The sequence below is a fragment of the Trichechus manatus genome, unplaced genomic scaffold (assembly GCF_000243295.1).
Source record: "Trichechus manatus latirostris isolate Lorelei unplaced genomic scaffold, TriManLat1.0 scaffold00091, whole genome shotgun sequence".
In the NCBI taxonomy this organism is placed as follows: domain Eukaryota; kingdom Metazoa; phylum Chordata; class Mammalia; order Sirenia; family Trichechidae; genus Trichechus; species Trichechus manatus.
The window spans coordinates 2,725,317-2,745,549 of record NW_004444027.1 but is presented as its reverse complement, the minus strand read 5'-3'; positions in this window follow the sequence as shown (position 1 = coordinate 2,745,549).

Below are 20,233 nucleotides of genomic sequence, written 5' to 3'. Positions count from 1 at the left end.
CTTAACCCATCATGATGTCCTTCTCCAGGGACTGCTCCTCCTAACAACATGTTCAAAGTATGTGAGATGAAGTCTCACCATCCTCGTTTCCAAGGAGCATTCTGGCTGTATTTCTTCCAAGTCAGACTTGGTCATTCTTCTGGCAGTTCATAGTATATTCAATATTTTTTGCCAACACCGCAATTCAAAGACATCAATTCTTCTTCAGTCTTCCTTATTCATTGTCCAGCTTTCGCATGCGTATGAGGCTATTGAAAACACATGGCTTGGGGCAGGCACACTTTAGTCCTTAAAGTGACATTTCTGCTTTTGAATACTTAAGGGGTCTTCGCAGCAGATTTGCCCAATGCAATATGTTGTTTGATTTCCTGACTGCTGCTTCCATGGGTGTTGACTGTGGATTCAAGTAAAATGAAATCCTTGAAAACGTCGATCTTTTCTTCATTTATCATAATGTTGCTTATTGTTCCAGTTGTGAGGATTTTTGTTTTCTTTATGTTGAGTTGCAGTCCATACTGAAAGCTGTAGTCTTTGATCTTCATCAGTAAGTGCTTCAAGTTCTCTCTGCTTTCAGCAAGCAAGGTTGTGTCATCTGCATATCACAGGTTGTTAATGCATCTTCCTCCAATCCTGTTGCCACCTTCTTCATATAGTCAGCTTCTCAGATTATTTGCTCAGCATACAGATTGAATAAGTATGGTGAAAGGATACAACTCCAGTGCACACCTTTCGTGATTTTAAATCATCCAGTGTCCCCTTGCTCTGTTCTAATGACTGCCTCTTGGTCTATATACAGGTTTCTCATGAGCACAATTAAGTGTTCTGGAATTCCCATTCTTCCCAATGTTATCCATAATATGTTATGATCCACACAGTCGGAATGCCTTTGCATAGCCAATAAAACACAGTTAAACATCTTTCTGGTATTCCCCGCTTTCAGCCATGATCCATCTGACATCAGCAATGATATCCCTGGTTTCACATCCTCTTCTGAAACCTGCTTGCATTTCTGGAAGTTCTCTATTGATAAACTGTTGCAGCTGCTTTTGAATGCTCTTCAGAAAAATTTTACTTGCGTGTGATATTAATGATATTTGTCAATAATTTCCTCATTCTGTTGCATCACCTTTCTTTGGTATGGGCACAAATATGGATCTCTTCCAGTCGGTTGTCCAGGTAGCTGTCTTTCAATTTTATTGGCATAGACAATTGAGCACATCCAGTGCTGCATCCATTTGTTGAAACATCTCAGCTGGTATTCCATCAATTCCTGGAGACTTGTTTTTTGCCAATGCCTTCTGTGCAGCTTGGACTTCTTCCTTCAATACCATTGGTTCTTGATCATATGCTACCTCCTGAAATGGATGAACATCGACAAATTCTTTTTGATACAGTGACTCTGTGTATATCTTCCATCTACTTTTGATGCTTCCTGCATCATTCAATATTTTGCCCATAGAATCCTTCAAAATTGCAACTCAAGACTTGAATTTTTTCTTCAGTTCTTCCAGCTTTAGAAATGTCAAGCATGTTCTTCTCTTTTGATTTTCTAGCTCCAGGTCTTTCCACATTTCATTATATTTTATTTTGTCTTCTCAAGTTGCCCTTTGAAATCTTCTGTTCAGCTCTTTTACTTCATCATTTCTTCCATTCACTTTGGCTACTCTACATTCAAGAGCAAGTTCAGAGTCTTTTCTGGCATCCAATTTGGTCTTTTCTTTCTTTCCTGTCTTTTTAATTACCATTTTCTTTCATCATGTATGATGTCCTTGATGTCTTCCCACAACTCATCTGGTCTTCAGTCTTTAGTGTTCAGTGTGTCAAAACTATTTCTAAGATGATCTCCAAATTCTGGTGGGATATACTCAAGGTCGTATTTTGGCTCTTGTGGATTTGTTTTGATTTTCTTCAGCTTCAACTTGAACTTGCATGTGAGGAATTGATGGTCTGTTCCACAGTCAGCCCCTGGCCTTGTTCTGACTGATGATATTGAGCTTTTGCATCATCTCTTACCACAAATGTAATCTATTTGATTCCTGTGTTTTCCATCCAGTGAGGTCCACATGTATAATCGCCATTTATGTTGTTCATACCTAGTATAGCTATTGTTAAATTGCTTTTAATTAAGTGAGGTGTACTTTATTAAGGCAGTGCAAATCTCACAATCAGGATACTAATTTTCATACAGGAAGTGGTCTTGTAGCAATTAGAATGGGTTTTCAGAAAAAACAGGACTGAGATACACAGTCTGCAGTGTCTTGATTCTAATCTTAGAAAGGGAAAGCACTATCTAGATGCCTCATGCTACCTGAGGCCAGGAAAGATTGCAATTCACTAATAACTCATTTCTTGCAACTGCTAAGAAGATTATAGTACTGTTATCATTTTTTTTTTTTTTTTAGTAAATGGAATTGTAGTGTGTGGTGAGACACCTAGCGGGTGTGATGATTAAGGTAGTGTGTCAATTTGGCTAGGCCGTGACTCTCAGTGGTTTGGTAGTTATAATGTAGTTTTGCAGTTGTATAATGATGCAATCACCTCCATGATGGTATCTGATATAATGTGAGCATCTCTATGATGGGATTTGCTGTGAGTAGCCAATCAGTTGAAAAGGAGTTTCCTTGGGGGTGTGACCTGCATCCAATGTAGGTGAACTTTCTGGCAAGGCTCGTTGGCTTTTGCTTACCTCTGGATCCTGCAGCTGGCTCCTGTTTGTCTGACCTCCAGTTCTTAGGACATGAGCTAGCAGCTTACCTGCCATCTTGCCTGCTGATCTTGGGATTCATCAGTCTTCAAACCCTGTGAGCCAGAGTCCTTCTGTCAGACTTGCCCATCTTGGGTTTACCAGCCCCTGCGACTACATGAACCAGAAGAAGCCTCCAGCCTGACCCACAGACTTGGGATTTTCCAGCCTCTACAACTACGTGAGCCATTTTTTCATATAGATCTCTTTCTATATATATTTATACACTTTACTGGTTTTGCTTCTCTAGAGGACCCTGCCTAAGACATTTGATACCGAGAGTGGTTCTAGAGAAACAAAATTGTAAGGATGAGTTTTCTAAATTGGTTTTCAAGTCTGGGTAGTCTTAAAGATGTTGATGACTCTGCTTCCAGTAGTAAAGATGGCACTGCTAATCCAAGGCATGAGGTGACAATAGAAATATGCAAAATATCACCACCAATAGATCAAGTATTGATGAGAGGCAAGGCTCTGGGTGACTGCATGTTTGATACCTTTCTACAATTTTGTCATAATGAGAAATATAAGAAAGCTGGTTGTCTGGTCCTAATTTCATTAGATAAAATGGTGAAAGAAAGAAATGAATTCCCAACCTCAAGTGGTGTCTAAAGTTAAAGTGAAGGCATTGATTGGGAAGAAAAGGTATTCTGAAACTTGGGATGTGGACATATGGGCAGATAATAAGGAAGTGGGGGACACTGAGCCCCTAAATTCCATTGAATCACTCCTGCCAACAAAACTAGCTCTCTCACTCCCATCTGAAGAGATTACTCCATCTTTGTCTGCTAAGCCACCCTCACCAGTAAAACCATTAGCCCCTCTACTCCCATCTGATCAGGTTAACCCAGCTGTGTCTGAATAGCCTTTGTCTGAGTCATTGCCTGGGGCATCACCTGAGGCAGATGCCTTACAAGACAAAGCTGAATGTTCTCAAAACACTTCCCCACCACTCATTTTGCCTTCTAGACCTATAACTAGACTTAAGTCCCAGTAGACCCCAAAAGGTGAAGTACAAAGTGTGACCAAGGAGGAGGTAAGCTACACTCCAAAAGAACTGCTTGACTTTTTCTAATATGTACAGAAACCTGGGGAATATGTGTGGGAATAGCTCCTAAGGGTGTGAGACAATGATGCAAGGAACATAAAGATGGATCAGTCTGAGTTTATTGATATGGGATCACTAACCACAGATTCTTCATTCAATGTTTCAGCTCAAGAGGTTTTGGAATGGATCTAATAGTTTATTTGGTTGGTTCACTAAAGCATGGACTAGATGGTGGCCTACACTAAATCAGGTTGAAGTACCAGACCTGCTTTGGTATACGGTAGAAGAAGGTATCCAAAGGCTTAGGGAAATTGGCATGCTAGACTGGATTTATCAAGTTAGACCCACAGACCCACACATGGAGTGCCCAGAAAACACACCTTTTACAGCAATGGTGAGGAACAAATTTGTGATGGGAGCCCCAGCATCCCTGAAGACTGCTGTGACTGCTGTTTTATGTAAATCAGATTTGACAGTGGAAATTGCCCTAACTGAATTAAGACACCTAACTGCAATGAGGCTGATTGGAACTCGTGGTGGTAGAGGCCAAGTGGCAGCACTCAATCGACAAAGACTAGGTGGGCATGGTTACTGTAATGGACAGCGCAGTCGAAGTAGTAATTAGAATAGTCTGACTCGTATGGACTTAAGGCATTGGCTACTTAGTCATGGTGTCCCTAAAAGTGAAATAGATATGAAATCTACTAAATATTTACTTGATCTGTACAAGCAGAAGAATTCTACATCAAGTGAATGGTCTAACTTGAATTGCCAGGATAGAGAGTCACGGACCCTCAATCAATTCTCAGACTTGAGCAAGTTTAAAGACCCACAACCCCTTGAATGAAGGGGAGGCTGGGTCCCCTTGAGGAAGGACCTCACTGCACTACCAAAAATGTACACCATTAATCTTTCTCCCAGGCTTTCCCAAAGGGACCTACAGCCTTTTACAAGAGTGGCTATTCACTGGGGAAAAGGAAATAATCAGACTTTTGGGGGATTTCTGGATACTGGCTTTGAACTGACACTAATTCCAGGAGGTCCAAAACATCACTGTGGCCCACCAGTCAGAGTGGGGGCATATGGAGGTCAGATTATTTATGGAGTCTTAGCTCATGTCCATCTCACAGTAGATCCATTGTGTCCCCAAACCCATTCTGTCAAGATTTTCCCAGTTCCAGTATTTCTATAATTGGAATAGATATACTCAGCAACTGACAGAATCCCCACATTGGATCCCTGATAAATAGAGTAAGGGCTATTATGACAGGAAAAGCAAAGTGGAAGCCATTAGAACTGCCCCTACTTAGGAAAATAGCAAACAAAAAGCTATGCCGCATACCTAGATGGATTGCAGAGATTACTGCCACCATCAAGGATTGAAGGATATAAGGATAGTGATTCCCACCACAACCTCTTTCAACTCGCCTATTTGGCCTGTGCAAAAAATAGATGGATCTTGGGGAATGATAGTCGATTATCGAAAACTTAACCAGGTAGTGACTCCAATTGCCACTGCTGTTCCAGATGTAGTTTCACTGCTTGAGCAAATTAATACATCTCCTGGTACATGGTATGCAGCTGTTGATCGCTAGTGCATTTTTCTCCATACCTGTTTAGAAGCACCACCAGAAGCAGTTTGCCATTAGCTGGTAAGGTCAACAATACACCTTCAGTGTCCTACTTCAGAGCTATGTCAACTCTCCATGCCTATGTCATACTTTAGTCCACGTGGACCTTGATCACCTTTCCCTTCCACAAGATGTCACACTGGTCCATTACACTGATGACATTATGCTGGTTGGATCTAGTAAGGAAGACATGTCAATGACTCTAAACTTATTGATTAAACATTTGCATGCTCAAAACAAAAAAAAACCCACTGCTGTCAAATCAATTCCGATTCATAGTGACTCTACAGGACAGAGTAGAACTGCCCCATAGGGTTTCCAAGGAGTAGCTGGTGGATGCAAATGGCCGACCTTTTGGTTAGCAGCCACACTCTTAACCACTGTGCAACCAGGGCCCCATTTGCATGCTAGAGGGTGGGAAATTAAGCTAAAAAAATTCAGGCACCTTCTCTCAGATAAGTAAAGCACTACTGAAGAAGAAGGATAAAGTAGGAGGACTTGAACTACCTAAATTCAGAACCTACTATACAACTGCTGTGAACAATGCTGCAATGAACATGGGTATGCTTGTGTCTATTCATGTGATGGCTCTTATTTCTCTAGATATGTTCCTAGGAGTGGGACTGATGTGTTATATGGTATTTTTATTTCCTTGAAAAGCTAGAAATAGAAATACCATACAACCCAGCAGTCCCACTTTGACGTTACTGGCATATAATGAAAAAAAAAAACCAGAAAATAACAAATGTTGGAGAGGCTGCAGGGAGGTTGGAACTCTTATGCACTGCTGGTGAAAGTGCAAAAGAATGGAAACAACCTAGGTGCCCATAACAGACGAATGGATAAACAAATACACACAATGGAATACACACAAGGGAATACTAAAAAAAAACAACAACAACAAAAAAAAAAAGTCGAGTCAATTCCAACTCAATGGAATACTACACAGTGGTAAAGAACCATGATGAATCTTCAAAACATCTCACAACATGGATGAATCTGGAGGGCACTATGCTGAGTGAAATAATTCAATCACAAAAGGACAAATATTGTATGAGACCACTACTATAGAAACTCATGAAAAAGTTTACACACAAAAAGCAACAATCTTTGATGGTTACGAGATAGGAGAGGGGTGGGAGGGAAAAACATTAAATAGACAATAGGTAAGTGGTAACTATGGTGAAGGGTAGGACAGTACACACTACTGGGGAATTCAGCACAACTTGTCCCAGGCAAGGTCATGGAAGCTCCATAGACACATTAAAACTCCCTAAGGGACCAAATTATTGGGCTGAGGGCTATGGGGACCATGGTCTTGGGGAACATCTAGCTCAATTGACATAACATAGTTTATCAAGAAAATGTTCTACATTCTACTTTGTTGAGTAGCATCTGGGGTCATAAAAGATTATGAGTGGCCACCTAAGATACTCCACTGATCTCACCCCATCTGGAGCAAGGGAGAATGAAGAAAACCAAAGACACAAGGGAAAGATTAGTTCAAAGGATTAATGGACCACAACTACCACAGCCTCCAATAGACTGAGTCCAGCACAACTAGATGGTGCCCGGCTACCACCACTGACTACTCTGACAGGGATCACAATACAAGGTCCTGGACAAAGCTGGAGAAAAATGTAGAACAAAATTCAAACTCATACACACACACGAAAAAAAAGACCGGACTTACTGCTCTGACAGAGACTGGAGAAACCCCAAGAGTATGGCTCATGGACACCCTTATAGCTCAGTAATGAAGTAACTCCTGAGGTCATCCTAGATTAGATAGGCCCATAAAACAAAATGAGACTAAATGGCCACACCAGCCCAGGGGCAAGGACGAGAAGGCAGGAAAAGCTGACAATGGGGAACTCAAGTTCGAGAAGGGAAAAGTGTTGACATGTTGTGGGGTTGGCTACCAATGTCACAAAACAATATGTGTATCTATTGTTTAATGAGAAACTAGTTTGCTCTGTAAACCTTAATCTAAAGTAAATTTTAATTTTTTTTTTTTTTAAATTCAGGCACTTTCCACCTCAGTGAAATTTCTAGGGTTTCAGTGGTGTGGGTCATGCCAAGATATTCCTTCTAAAGTGAAGGATAAATTATTGCATCTGACCCTTCCGATAACTAAAAAAGAAGTACAACACCTATTGGGCCTCTTGGGGTTTTGGAGACAACATATCCTTCATCTGAGTGTGCTGCTCCGACCTATTTATCGAGTGACTTTAAAAACTACTAGTTTTGAGTGGGACCCAGAACAAGGGAAGGCTCTGCAATGGGTTCAGGCTGTCATGCAAGCAGCTCTGCCACTTGGGACATATGATCCAGCAGATCCAATTGTGCTTGAAGTATCAGTGGCAGATAGAGATGCTGTTTGAAGTCTTTGGCAGGCTCCTATTGGTGAATCACAACATAGACCCTTAGGATTTTGGAGCAAAGCCCTGCCATCCTCTACAGATAACTACTCTCCTTTTGAGAAACAGCTTTTGGCTTGTTACTGGGCCTTAGTAGAGACTGAACACTTAAGCATGGGCCACCAAGTCACCATGAGGCCTGAGCTGCCCATCATGAACTGGGAGTTTTCTGACCCACAGAGTCATAAATTTGGACGTGCACAGCAGCACTCCATCATCAAATGGAAGTGGTATATACAAGATCAGTCCTGAGCAAAAACTGAAGGCACAAATAATTTACATAAGGAAGTAGCCCAAATGCCCATGGTCTCCACTCCAGTCACATTATGTTCCATATCCCAGCGTATACCTATGGCCTCATGGGGAGTTCCTTATGATCAACTGAGTGAAGAAGAGAAAAGTTGTGCCTGATTTACAGACGGTTCTGCATAATATGCAGGCACCATTTGAAAGTGGACGGCAGCAGCGCTCTACCCCCTTTCTGGTACCTCCCTGAAGGACAGTGGTGAAGGGAAATCCTAACGATGGGCAGAACTTTGAGCAGTGCATCTGGTTGTTCACTTTTCTTGGAAGCAGAAACAGACATATGTGTGACTGTATACTGATTTATGGGTTGTGGCCAATAGTTTGGCTGGATGGTCAGGGACTTGAAAGGAACAAGATTAGAAAATTGGAGAAAAGGAGGTATGGAGAAGAGGTATGTGGATAGACCTCTCTGAATGGGCCAAAGAAGTGAAGATATTTGTGTCTCATGTGAATGCTCACCAAATGGTGACCTCAGCAGAGTAGGAATTTAACAGTCAAGTCGGTAGGATGACACATTCTGTGGAAATCAGTCATCCTCTTTCCCCAGCCACTTCCATCATTGCTGAATGGGCTCATGAACAAAGTGGTCATGGTGGCAGGGATGGAGGTTATGCATGGACTCAGCAACATGGACTTCGACTCACCATGGCCTACTTGGCTACAGCTACTTTGAGTGCTCAATCTGCCAGCAGCAGAGATCAACACTGAGTCCCCGATATGGCACCATTCCTCGAGGTGATCAGCCAGCAACCTGGTGGCAAGTTGATTACATTGTACTACTTACAGGAATAGACACTCTGGATACAGATTTGCCTTCCCTGCACACAATGCTTCTGCCAAAACTACCATCCATGGGCTTGCAGAATGCCTTATCCACTGTCATGGTATCCCACACAGTGTCGCCTTAGACCAAGAGACTCACTTCATAGCAAATAAAGTGCAGCAATGGGCCCATGCTCATGGAATTCACTGGTATTAACACGTTCCCCATCATCCTGAAGCAGCTGGCTTGATAGAACAATGGATTGGTCTTCTAAAGACACAGTTACAGCACCATCTAGGTAGCAATACCTTGCAATTTGGGGCAATGTTCTCCAGGTGACTGTATATGCTCTAAACCAGCATCCAATATATGGTGCTGTTTCTCCCATAGCCAGGATTCATGGGTCCAGGAGTCAGGGGTGAAAACGGGAGTGGAACCATTCACTATTATCCCTAGTGACCCACTTGTAAAATTTTTGCTTCCTGTCCCCATGACCCTATGCTCTGCGGGTCTTGAGGTCTCTGTTCCAAAGGGAGGAGTGCTCCTACCTAGAGATCCATCACTGATTCCACTGAACTGGAATTTAAGAATGCCATCTGGCCACTTTGGGCTCCTTATGCCTCTGGATCAACAGGCAAAGGAGGGAGTTACCACATTGGCTGGTGTGATTGATCCTGATTACCAAGAGGAAATTGGATTGATATTACATAATGGCAGTAAAGAAGAGTATGCCTGGAATACAAGAGATCCCTTCAGAGCGTCTCTTAGTACTACCATGCCCGGTGATTAAAGTCAATGGAAAACTACAGCAATCCAATTCTTACATGATTACTAATGGCCCAGATCCTTCAGGAATGAAGGTTTGGGTCATCCCACCAGGCAAAGAACCACACCATTTGAAGTGCTTGCTGAGAGCAAAGGGAATGTGGAATGGGTGGTAGAAGAAGGTAGTTCTAAATACTAGTTATGACCATGTGACCAGTTGCAGAAATGAGGACTGTAATTGTTATGAGTATATGAGTATTTCTTCCTTGTATGTGTGCATCAAATATGTTTGTTTTCTTCATCTGTAAAACATAAGATGTAAACAGGGCTAGTGCTTTTTTGGTTGTACACATCTTAGTTGTGTCATATTAGGAGTAAGTATGAGTTTATAATTGTCTTTATTCAGAGATTATGTATGGTTTAAGGAGATATGTACAAGTGCCAGGTTGACAAGGGGTGGGTCACTCTGGATCCTGCAGCTGGCTCCTGTTTGTCTGACCTCTGGTTTTGGGACTTGAGCTAGCAGCTTGCCTGCTGTCTTGCCTGTCAATCTTGGGATTTATCAGTCTTTGCAGCCTGTGAGCCAGAGCCCTGCTGTCTAACTTGCCAATCTTGGATTCACCAGCCCCTGCAGCTATATGAATGAAGAGAAGCCTCCAGCCTGACCCACAGACTTGGGACATTCCAGCCTCTACAACCGTGTGAGCCATTTCCTTGTTATAAATCTTTCTATAAATATATTTATACACTTTACTGGTTTTGCTTCTCTAGAGAACTCAGCCTAAGAATGAGTGAGCATAAAACATTGCTGAGTTTCCACCCCGACCATATAGCATTGATAGAGGAAGGTTGCCATAATAGCTATTTATGTCTTGTGCTTTCAACTCATTCTCATGGAAAAATCAAGGTATTCACACCAGACTCTCCTTGCAAAATTTTTTTTCCAATTAATAAATTAGTGTTTGTGAATTGAACTTTATAGCTCATAAACTGAAGAAGTTAACATATGACTTTATTTTACTTCAGTTCTTGCTATAGGAAAGCATTGATAGAAACCCCTGAACACTACCTTCTTATAGAACACAGTTTGCTGCCTCTGACTCTCAAACTAGCTTTGTCCCCTGCCACACACTCCCACACTTCACCTTTGCAGCAGCCTTGTTAAAGATCTGCCTTTCCTCTGGGATTGTGAGCTCCAGGGAGCAAGATCACACGTCTGGATTGTTCAACTGCCACATCCCAAGTACCCAGCACAGAACGTGGTGCATCGGAAGTGATCAGTAAATATTATCTTAGTAATGGATGCAAGTCCATTTTCCAAGAATATAACTAGGAGTGTATGAAGCATGAATTAATCCAGTGCAGAATTCCAAATGATTTATGTAGATACTCCACCATCAAGAAGATGGAGCGTAACTTCCCATTCCTAGAATAGTGACTTCCTTCCAAAAAGTACAGTATGGAAAATGGGGAAAATGAGTAAGTTTACAGTAGAGAAACCTGACAGACTACCTCATCAGGTAATCAAGGTCAACATCAACAGTGATAAGTCATGTTGATAGTATGTATCTTGATAAGATATTATGAAAATGGCACTTACTTCTTTGGTTTTCTTCCACAAAACACATAACCCCAGTCTAATCATGAGAATTACATCAGAAAAATATCAATTGAGGGTCATTCTAAAAAATACCTGACCAGTACTCCTCAAAATTGTCAAGGTCATCAAAAACGAAGAAAGTCTGAGAAACCATCACAGCCAAGAGGAATCTTGAGACATGACAACTAAATGTAATGTGTCTTGGATGGGAATCTGAAATATGAAAAGGACATTAGGTAAAATCTAAAAAAATCTGAATAAAGTATAACCAAAAAAAAAAAAACATTGTTGTCAAGTCGATTCTGACTCATGGCGATCCCATGTATTGCAGAGTGGAACTGCTTCATAAGGGTTTCTTGGCTGTAATCTTTACGGTTGCCAATCACCAGCCCCTTCTCTTTTGGCACCACTCGGTGGATTCGAACCACCACCTAGGGACCACCTGGAATAAAGTATGAACCTTAATAATAACGTGTCAATATTGGTAACAAGTGCATCATACTAATGCAAGAAGTAAACAATAGGGGAAACTGGGTACTGGATATATGGGAGCTCTCTGTACTATCTTTACAACTTTTCGGTCAATCTAAAATTGCTCTAAAAACAAAGTATTTTTAGGACTCTTTGTTTAGGAAACAGTGAGTTTCTGTTTATGGTGGTGGGAAATTTGGCAATGATTATGGGTGATGGTTGTACAGCGTAGTAGTGTAATTGAGGTCACTAACTTGTACATCTGAAAAATGTTGAATTGGCAAGTGTTGTGTTATACATATTTTACAATAATAAAAATAAAGTTTATTTTTAAAAAATGAACTAGTAATCATACTATCTTTCACTCAGATTTAGTCTTGGATTTACTGAGCATTGATAGAAGCTTCCAAACTTTGCTTACAGAATTTGAAACCATTCTGTAAAGTTCGTATTTCAGCAATCCCTGAAACTCAAGCAATACTTGCTAGCAATTATATGCAAATCTGAATCTTGCAGGAAAAAAAAATTCTAATTAATGGTTTGACCTTTAATGAAATATATATACTAGCTTATTGTTCTCCTGCATTAGCTACAAGTATGCATTGATTCATGTAAGTGTCCAAAGATTGTTTTTTAACAGGATTAGAATTCAAGGTTGGAGTTTGTTGATTGTCTCTAAAACTTCAAAAACTTGTAAAATCTACTCCCTGCATGTCTGCTACCATAGAAAACAGAATCCCAAAACCACTGCAATGAAAGGGTTAACACGCAGTATGCTATTTAAAGTTGAAGCCTCTGCTCTTCTTGGAATAGAAAAAAATGTGTATTGCTGAAAGTCAGGGTGAGATTGTGACTAAAATAGAAATCAGCAGTGAGGTTGAGGTTAGGATACTATTAAATAATATTATGACCAGGGCTCAAGTATTTTCCCCTACACTAGGGGTCCCCCAAGAGAAGGTATGACGGGCAAACGGACGACAAAATGGAACTATAAACACTGTTATCTAGGGCTTGAATCCTGAATCCCAAATCCCAGTGTAGACAACTCTAGTGAATTGGGCTGGATCACATGGAGCAGCTTTATCTATTAAGTTAAAAAAAAAAAATCAGTTGCTATTGAGTTGATTCTAACTCATGGCGACCCCATAAATTTTAGAGTAGAGCTGTACTCCATATGGTTTTCAATGGCTGTAATTTTTTGGAGTAAATTGCCAGGAGTTTCTTCCAAGATGCCTCTGGGTGGATTCAAACTGTCAACTTTTGGTTAGTAGCTGAGAGCTTAACAGTTTGTAACCATATTCACCAAGGATAGAAACTTCCCAACATTGATATCACAGATCTTCCTAAACTGTAAGGAATCTATTCCAGGTATTCCATGTGAATAGATTCCAGTGACTCCACCTATTAAGCTGAAAAATTTTTTTAAAAAACCATAGCCATCGAGTTGATTCCAACTCATAGCGACCCTATTAGGACAGAGTAGAAGGGCCCCATAGGGTTTCCAAGGAGACGTTGGTGGATTCAAACTGCCAATCTTTTGGTTAGTAGCTGTAGCTCTTAATCACTGTGCCACCAGGGCTCTTGAACCTATTAAGCTAGTGAGGTATAAATAGATTGAGACGAAAGCAGATCACAGTCTATTTCTCCCAAAACTCAGACCTGATCATTGTGATTTCAGGCAACTTCAGGAGGAAATAGAACCCAAAAAAGACAGTGAACAACAGAGATAGCATTCCTCCCCATTGCTCCTCGCTATGCCAGTCCAGGCCGTGACCAGTATTGCTATACATATGAAAGAGAGAGGATAGAGAGATAGACAAACAGAAGACAGTGACATCGAATATGATTCAATATGTATAAAGCACTTAAAACAATGTCTAACACATAATAAGCATACACTAAGTGTCTGCTATTATTATCATTATTATTATTACATAACTGGGTCTTCTCACTTCTAGAGAAAGGCTCTCGGTCCCTTACCATTCCAACCACACGGAAGCAAAAAAAAGGCTTAAAAGATATAGCCAGGCTTTCTGCCAAGGAAAAAGTCTCTTCAGGCTCTGTAGAAGGAAGAAGAGATGCACAGTGGCCTTTTAATACACAAGGAATCCACCTAATAGCAAAGGTGACCCAATCTGTATCCTTGACTCTGATCAATGCTTATCAACTTTGGAGAGGGGCATGGGAAGATAGCCTCAACTCCATATCCTAGAGATAACCTTTACAAATGACAGCCCAAGTCCAGTTCTCACGAAGTGTTACTGGAGACGTAAGTGTCAATGAAGCAGTTAGTATTGCACTTCAACAGTAGCCATATTCACCAAGGATAGAAACTTCCCAACACTGATATCACAGGTCTTCCTAAACTGTAAGGAATCTATTCCAAGTATTCTATGTGAATATACTACCCTATTCCTTGTGGCAGGTGAAATGGAGGAGTTAGCACACTCTCCCTTGAACTCATCCTCGACTGGAACAAGTACTCACAGAAGCTTCCAAACATTGGTCTGGATTTCTAGAACTGGAAATTAAGTTCTACTTGAAAATTCTAGGGATCCACAAGAGCAAACAATTCAGTATTTGCTGTTTGACCTTTTTAATACCAAAAAAGACAAAATAGTAGTAAGCTAATTTGTTGCACTTAAGGGCTGGATGGAGGGAACACTCAGAGAAACTTCTAAACGTTCACATTATCAAGGACTAGAATCAAAGCTTTGAACTTTGTGCAGTCCTCTCTGAAATGTCAAGGAATCCACAACAGCAATTCTTTGTATTTTTATATTATGCCAAAAAATAATTCACAAGACCATGAAGTTCTTAGCAGGGAAAATAAAAATTAAGCCTCCTGCAGTATTGAAAATGTCTTCTCAAGACTGCACTGCATTAAATCCAGACCAATTCTCTCTGTGTTTCCTGTGAACAAACCCGTGATAATGATACGACTTACTGGATGAAGCAGAGTTAGCTTACTATATACCTGCATTTTCCTGACTATATCACTTTCTGATAGATGCTTACAAACTTCGCTATCATTGTCTAGGTTGTGAGTTAAGCACTAGAGCTTGTGTGACTTGGTTCTCCCTGAATCTCCAAGAAATCAAGATCAAATACTCACTGCAGTTCTGATTCTTATAAACCAGTGGGGTTTACAGCAGGAGCTCCAAAGCTTCCGAGACGCAAGCATTAATTCAAGCATTAAGCACATTGTAAGAGGCAGAGTACCTTTGTTCTTTTTGACATTGCACTTGTGTTCATTTGCCCTTAAGCTTAAGGGATCTACTCCAGTTGATCTCTGCCATTTTGCTTCCCATGAGCAAAAGGCATGTTTTTGTTTTTATTTTGAGCTTCGTAGCAGGTGCAGGGAAGGCATTAGCAGCCCTGGAAAGCCAGCATTGAAGCATGCTTCCACATGTTAGACTGTATTATTTAGAGCCAGCCTCAAAGCCCTGGATTTTCTCCCAAGCTTTGAAAAGTACACACCAGCTTCTTCCTTCATTCAAGTTTGTTTCAAAAAAATTTGTATTCTCAAAGTTTTATGTTTCTCAAGCACTGGCATATTTTCTTGGTGCAAAGAAGCCTCCAGAGGTTGCTCTCACTGTCCAAGGAGAGAGTACAGACACAGGAGGTTGCCTCACTCAGTGCTCAGGGAATCATCAAGGAACTGGCTCTAGATGTTTCCCAAAATTGAATCAGTAAAGGCAAAATATGTTTGGCAACCTTTAAATGCAAGTATTAGGGTGTTACCTGATTACTCAGTTTAGCGGATATGTCAACTGGAACACCCTGGCATTGTTCTCTTGACCAAGGAATAGATTTAAAGCTCATTCAGGTACTTCTATCATCCCAGAAGCCTTAAAACTTCTATGAATCCCTACTAGTTCTCTTATGGACAAACAGAATCGCTGGTATGTATTCATAACAAATGCATTATTATAAATTGTGGTAAGTTCTATGAAAGGAATGAACAGGGTAGTGTGAGAGATAAAAATCGTGGGAAACAGTGGGAAAATAAACTTAGGGAGGTCAGAATGCAAAAACAGGAATTGCGTGATGTGATTCTCTCTCAACTGTAAAGGAATCACCTACTCCTTCCAAGTCCACTTCCAGGGAGCAAAGCAGGACAAGTAGGGAGCACTTCAGCGAAGGTGTCATCCTATTGTGATGCTGAACAGCATATTTGCCTTGGCTAAAAGGGGGTGTTGATGAGACTTCCTTACATCTCTGATATTGTCTAGGATTAGACTCAAGGGGTAGATCTTGGTACAGCCCCTTCTCCTCGAAATTTCAAAGATTCCATTCAAGCAGTTCTGTTTCTTGGACTGCTTCCCTAGAAAAAGCAGGATTGGTGTATGAGCTTTGAAGAAGTTGAAATGCAAGCAGTAGTAGACTCTCAGTGACCCTTGGTACTGGCCACGGGAGTACAGATAGAAGCTTCTACAACATGATCTGAACACCTAGGATGCAGGGACCCTCCACCCAAAAAAAATTTTTTTTAAAGAGAGAGAATCCATTCACACAAAAGAATTAATGACTAATATGGACTTTTCTAAAGCTCTCAAAAAGAAGATAGTAGAGGGACATGTGTTACATCACACAGACCAATACACTCCTTAAAATCCTCATTAAAGGCCCTCTGGTGCCTCAACCCCTGTGTCCAGTTTGCATACCCAAAACCATCACTGAGCTCCTCCATTTAACTGGACTCTCTCTCCTAGGAGGTAGCTAGACACAGTTTTTAATTATACTAATATACTCTAAGGGATCTCATTAAGGATTCCCATCCCTGGTAGTTGTTTTTTTTTTTTCCTTCTTCTCTTTTTTTTTATTGTACTTTAGATGCAGGTTTACAGAGCAAACTAGCTTCTCATTAAACAGTTAGTACACACATTGTTTTATGACATTGGTTAACAACACCATGACATGTCAATACTCTCCCTTCTCAAACTTGGGTTCCCTATTACCAGCTTTCCTGTCCCCTCCTGTCTTCTAGTCCTTGCCCCTCTGGTGTGCCCCTTTAGTCTCATTTTGTCCTATGGGCCTGTCTAATCTTTGTCTAAAAGGTGAACCTCCAGAGTAACTTCCTTACTGAGCTAAAAGGGGGCGATACACTCAGGGTTTCTCCAGTCTCCAACAAACCAATAAGTCTGGTCTTTTTTGGAGTTAGAATTTTGTTCTGTATTTTTTTCCAGCTCTGTCTGGGACCCTCTATTATGATCCCGGTCAGAGCAGTCAGTGGTGGTAGCCGGGCACCATCCAGTTGCACTGAACTCAGTCTGGTGGAGGCTGTGGTAGTTGTGGTCTATTAGTGCTTTAGACTAATCTTTCCCTTGTGTCTTTAGTTTTCTTCATTTTCCCTTGCAGTTGAAGGGGTGAGACCAGAGGAGTATCTTAGATGGCCGCTCACAGGCTTTTAAGATCACAGATACTACTCACCAAACTAGAATGTAGAACATTTTCTTTATAAACTGTGTTATGCAAGTTGAGCTAGATGCTCCCCAAGACCGTGGTCCCCACAGCCCTCAGACCAGTAACTTGGTCCCTCAGGGAGTCTGGATTTGTCCATGAAGCATCCATGACCTTACCCTGAACAAGTTGTGCTGGCTTCCCCAGTATTGTGTACTGTCTTACCTTTCACCATAGTTACCACTTATCTATTGTATATTTACTGTTTTTCTACCCCCACCTCTCTCCGCTCTCGTAACCATCAAAGATTGTTTCTTTTTATGTGTAAATCGTTTCATGAGTTTTTATAGTAGAAGTCTCATGCAATATTTGTCTTTTTGTGATTGACATATTCCATTCAGCATAATGCCCTCCAGATTCATCCGTGTTGTGAGATGCTTCACAGATTCATCATTGTTCTTTATAGTTGAGTAGTACTCCCTTGTGTGTATGTACCAAAGTAGTTTGTTTATCCACTCATCTGCTGATGGATAGCTAGGTTGTTTACTTCTTTTTGCTATTGTGAACAATGCTGCAATAAGCATGTGTGTGCATATATCTATTCATGTAACAGCTCTTACTACTCCAGGATACATTCCTAGGAGTGGGATTGCTGGATCATATGGTAGTTCTATTTCTAGCTTTCTAAGGTAGTGCCGTATCATTTTCCAAAATGGTTGTACCATTTTGCATTCCCACAAGCAGTGCATAAGAGTTCCAATCTCCCCGCAGCATCTCCAACATCTGTTATTTTCTGTTTTTTGGATTCATGCCAGTAATGCCGGAGTGAGATGGTATCTAATTCTGCTTTTGATTTGCATTTCTCTAATGGCTAGTGAACGCGACCGTTTCCTCATGTGTCTGTTAGCCACTTGGATGTGTTCTTTGGTGAAGTGTCTGTTCATTTTCTTTGCCCATTTTTTAATTGGATTATTTGTCTTTTTGTTGTACAGGTGTTGGATTTTCCTGTAGATTTCAGAGATTAGACCTTTGTCTGACTTGTAATGTCCAAAATTTTTTTCCCAGTCTGTAGGTTCTCTTTTTGCTCTTTTGGTGAAGTCTTTTGATGAGCGTAAGTGTTTAATTTTTAGAAGATTCCAGTTATCTAGTTTATCTTCTGGAGTTTGTATGTTATTAGTTATGGTTTGCATCTTGTTAATGCTGTGTATTAGGGTCTCTAGCGTTGATCCTATTTTTTCTTCTATGAACTTTATAGTTTTTGGCTTTATATTTAGGTCTTTGATCCATTTTGAATTAGTTTTTATGTATGGTGTGAGGTATGGATCCTGTTTCATTTTTTAAAAGATGGACATCCAGTTTTGCCAGCATAACTTGTTAAAAAGACTGTCTTTTCCCCCATTTGATGGACTTTGGGCCTTTGGCAAAGATCAGGTGACAGTAGGTGGATGGATTTACATCTGGGTTCCCAATTCTGTTCCATTGGTCCATGTATCTGTCATTGTACCAGTAACAGGTTGTTTTGACTACCGTAGCTGTATAGTAGGTTCTGAGGTCAGGTAGTATGAGTCCTCCTGCTTTACTCTTCTTCAATAGTGCTTAATTTATCCAAGGCCTCTTCTCTTTCCATATAAAGTTAATGATTGTTTTTTCCATATCTTTAAAGAATGTTGTTGGTATTTGGATGGAGACTGCATTGTATTTATAGACTGCTTTGGGTAGAATTGACATTTTCATGATGTTAAGTCTACCTATCCATGAGCACGGTACGTTTTTCCATTTATGTAGATCCCTTTGGGTTTCTTGCAGTAGTGTTTTGTAGTTTTCTTTGTATAGGTCTTTCACATCACTGGTTAGATTTATTCCTAAGTATTTTATTTTTTTAGGAGCTATTATAAATGGTATTGTTCTCCTGAATTCCTTTTCATCATTCTCTTTATTAGTGTATAGGAATGCAACTGATTTTTGTATGTTTATCTTGTATCCTTCTACTCTGCTGAATCTATTAGTTCCAGCAGTTTTCTCATAAGAGTCTTTTGGGTTTTCTATATACAGTATCATATCATCTGCAAATAGGGACAGTTTTACTCTTCCTTACGAATTTGGATGCCCTTTATTTCTTTTTCTTGCCTCATTACTCTAGCTAAGACTTCCAGCACAATGTTAAACAGGAGTAGTGATAAAGGACATCCTTATCTTGTTCCTGTTCTCAAGGGAAATGTTTTCAGCCTCTCTCCATTATGATGTTGGCTGTTGGTTTTGTACAGATGCCTTTTATTATGTTGTGGAATTTCCCTTCGATATCTGATTTATTGAGAGTTGTTATCAGGAATTGGTGTTGGACTTTGTTGAATGCCTTTTCTGCATTGATTGAGATGGTTATGTGATTCTTTTATTTATGTAGTGGATTATGTTGATTCATTTTCTAATGTTGAACCATCCTTCCATGCCTGGTATGAATTCTACTTGATAGTGGTTTATTACTTTTTTGATATGAAGCTGAACTCTATTGGCTAGAATTTTGAGAATTTTTGCATCTATAGTCATAAGAGATATTGGTCTCTAATTTTCTTTTTTGTAGTGTCTTTGGTTTTGGAATCAGGGTTCTGCTGGCTTCATAGAATGAATCTGGAAGTATCCCTTCCTTTTCTATGTTCTGAAATAGTTTGAATAGTACTGGTATAAACTCTTCGCTGAATGTTTGGTAGAAATCTCCAATGAAGCCATCAGGACCAGGGCTTTTTGTTGTTGTTGTTGGGAGTTTTTTTAATTACATTTTCATCCAATCTGCCACTCTCTGTCTCTTTATTGGTGCATTTAGTCCATTTACATTCACCGTAATTATTGATAGGTATGAGTTTAGTGCTGTCATTTTGATGTTTTTTTTTTTGTGTGTGTGTTGTTCACATTTTCTTTGTTCCACTTAATTTTCTGTGCTGAGTCGTTTTTCTTTATGTATTTTCTTTTCATCTTTTTCATTGTTGTTGATTTTGTGTTTGCTGAGTCTTTATATTTTTCTAGTGTTTATTTTGACTTGTAGGATTGTTAGTTTCCTTTGTGGTTACCTTAATATTTACCCCTATTTTTCT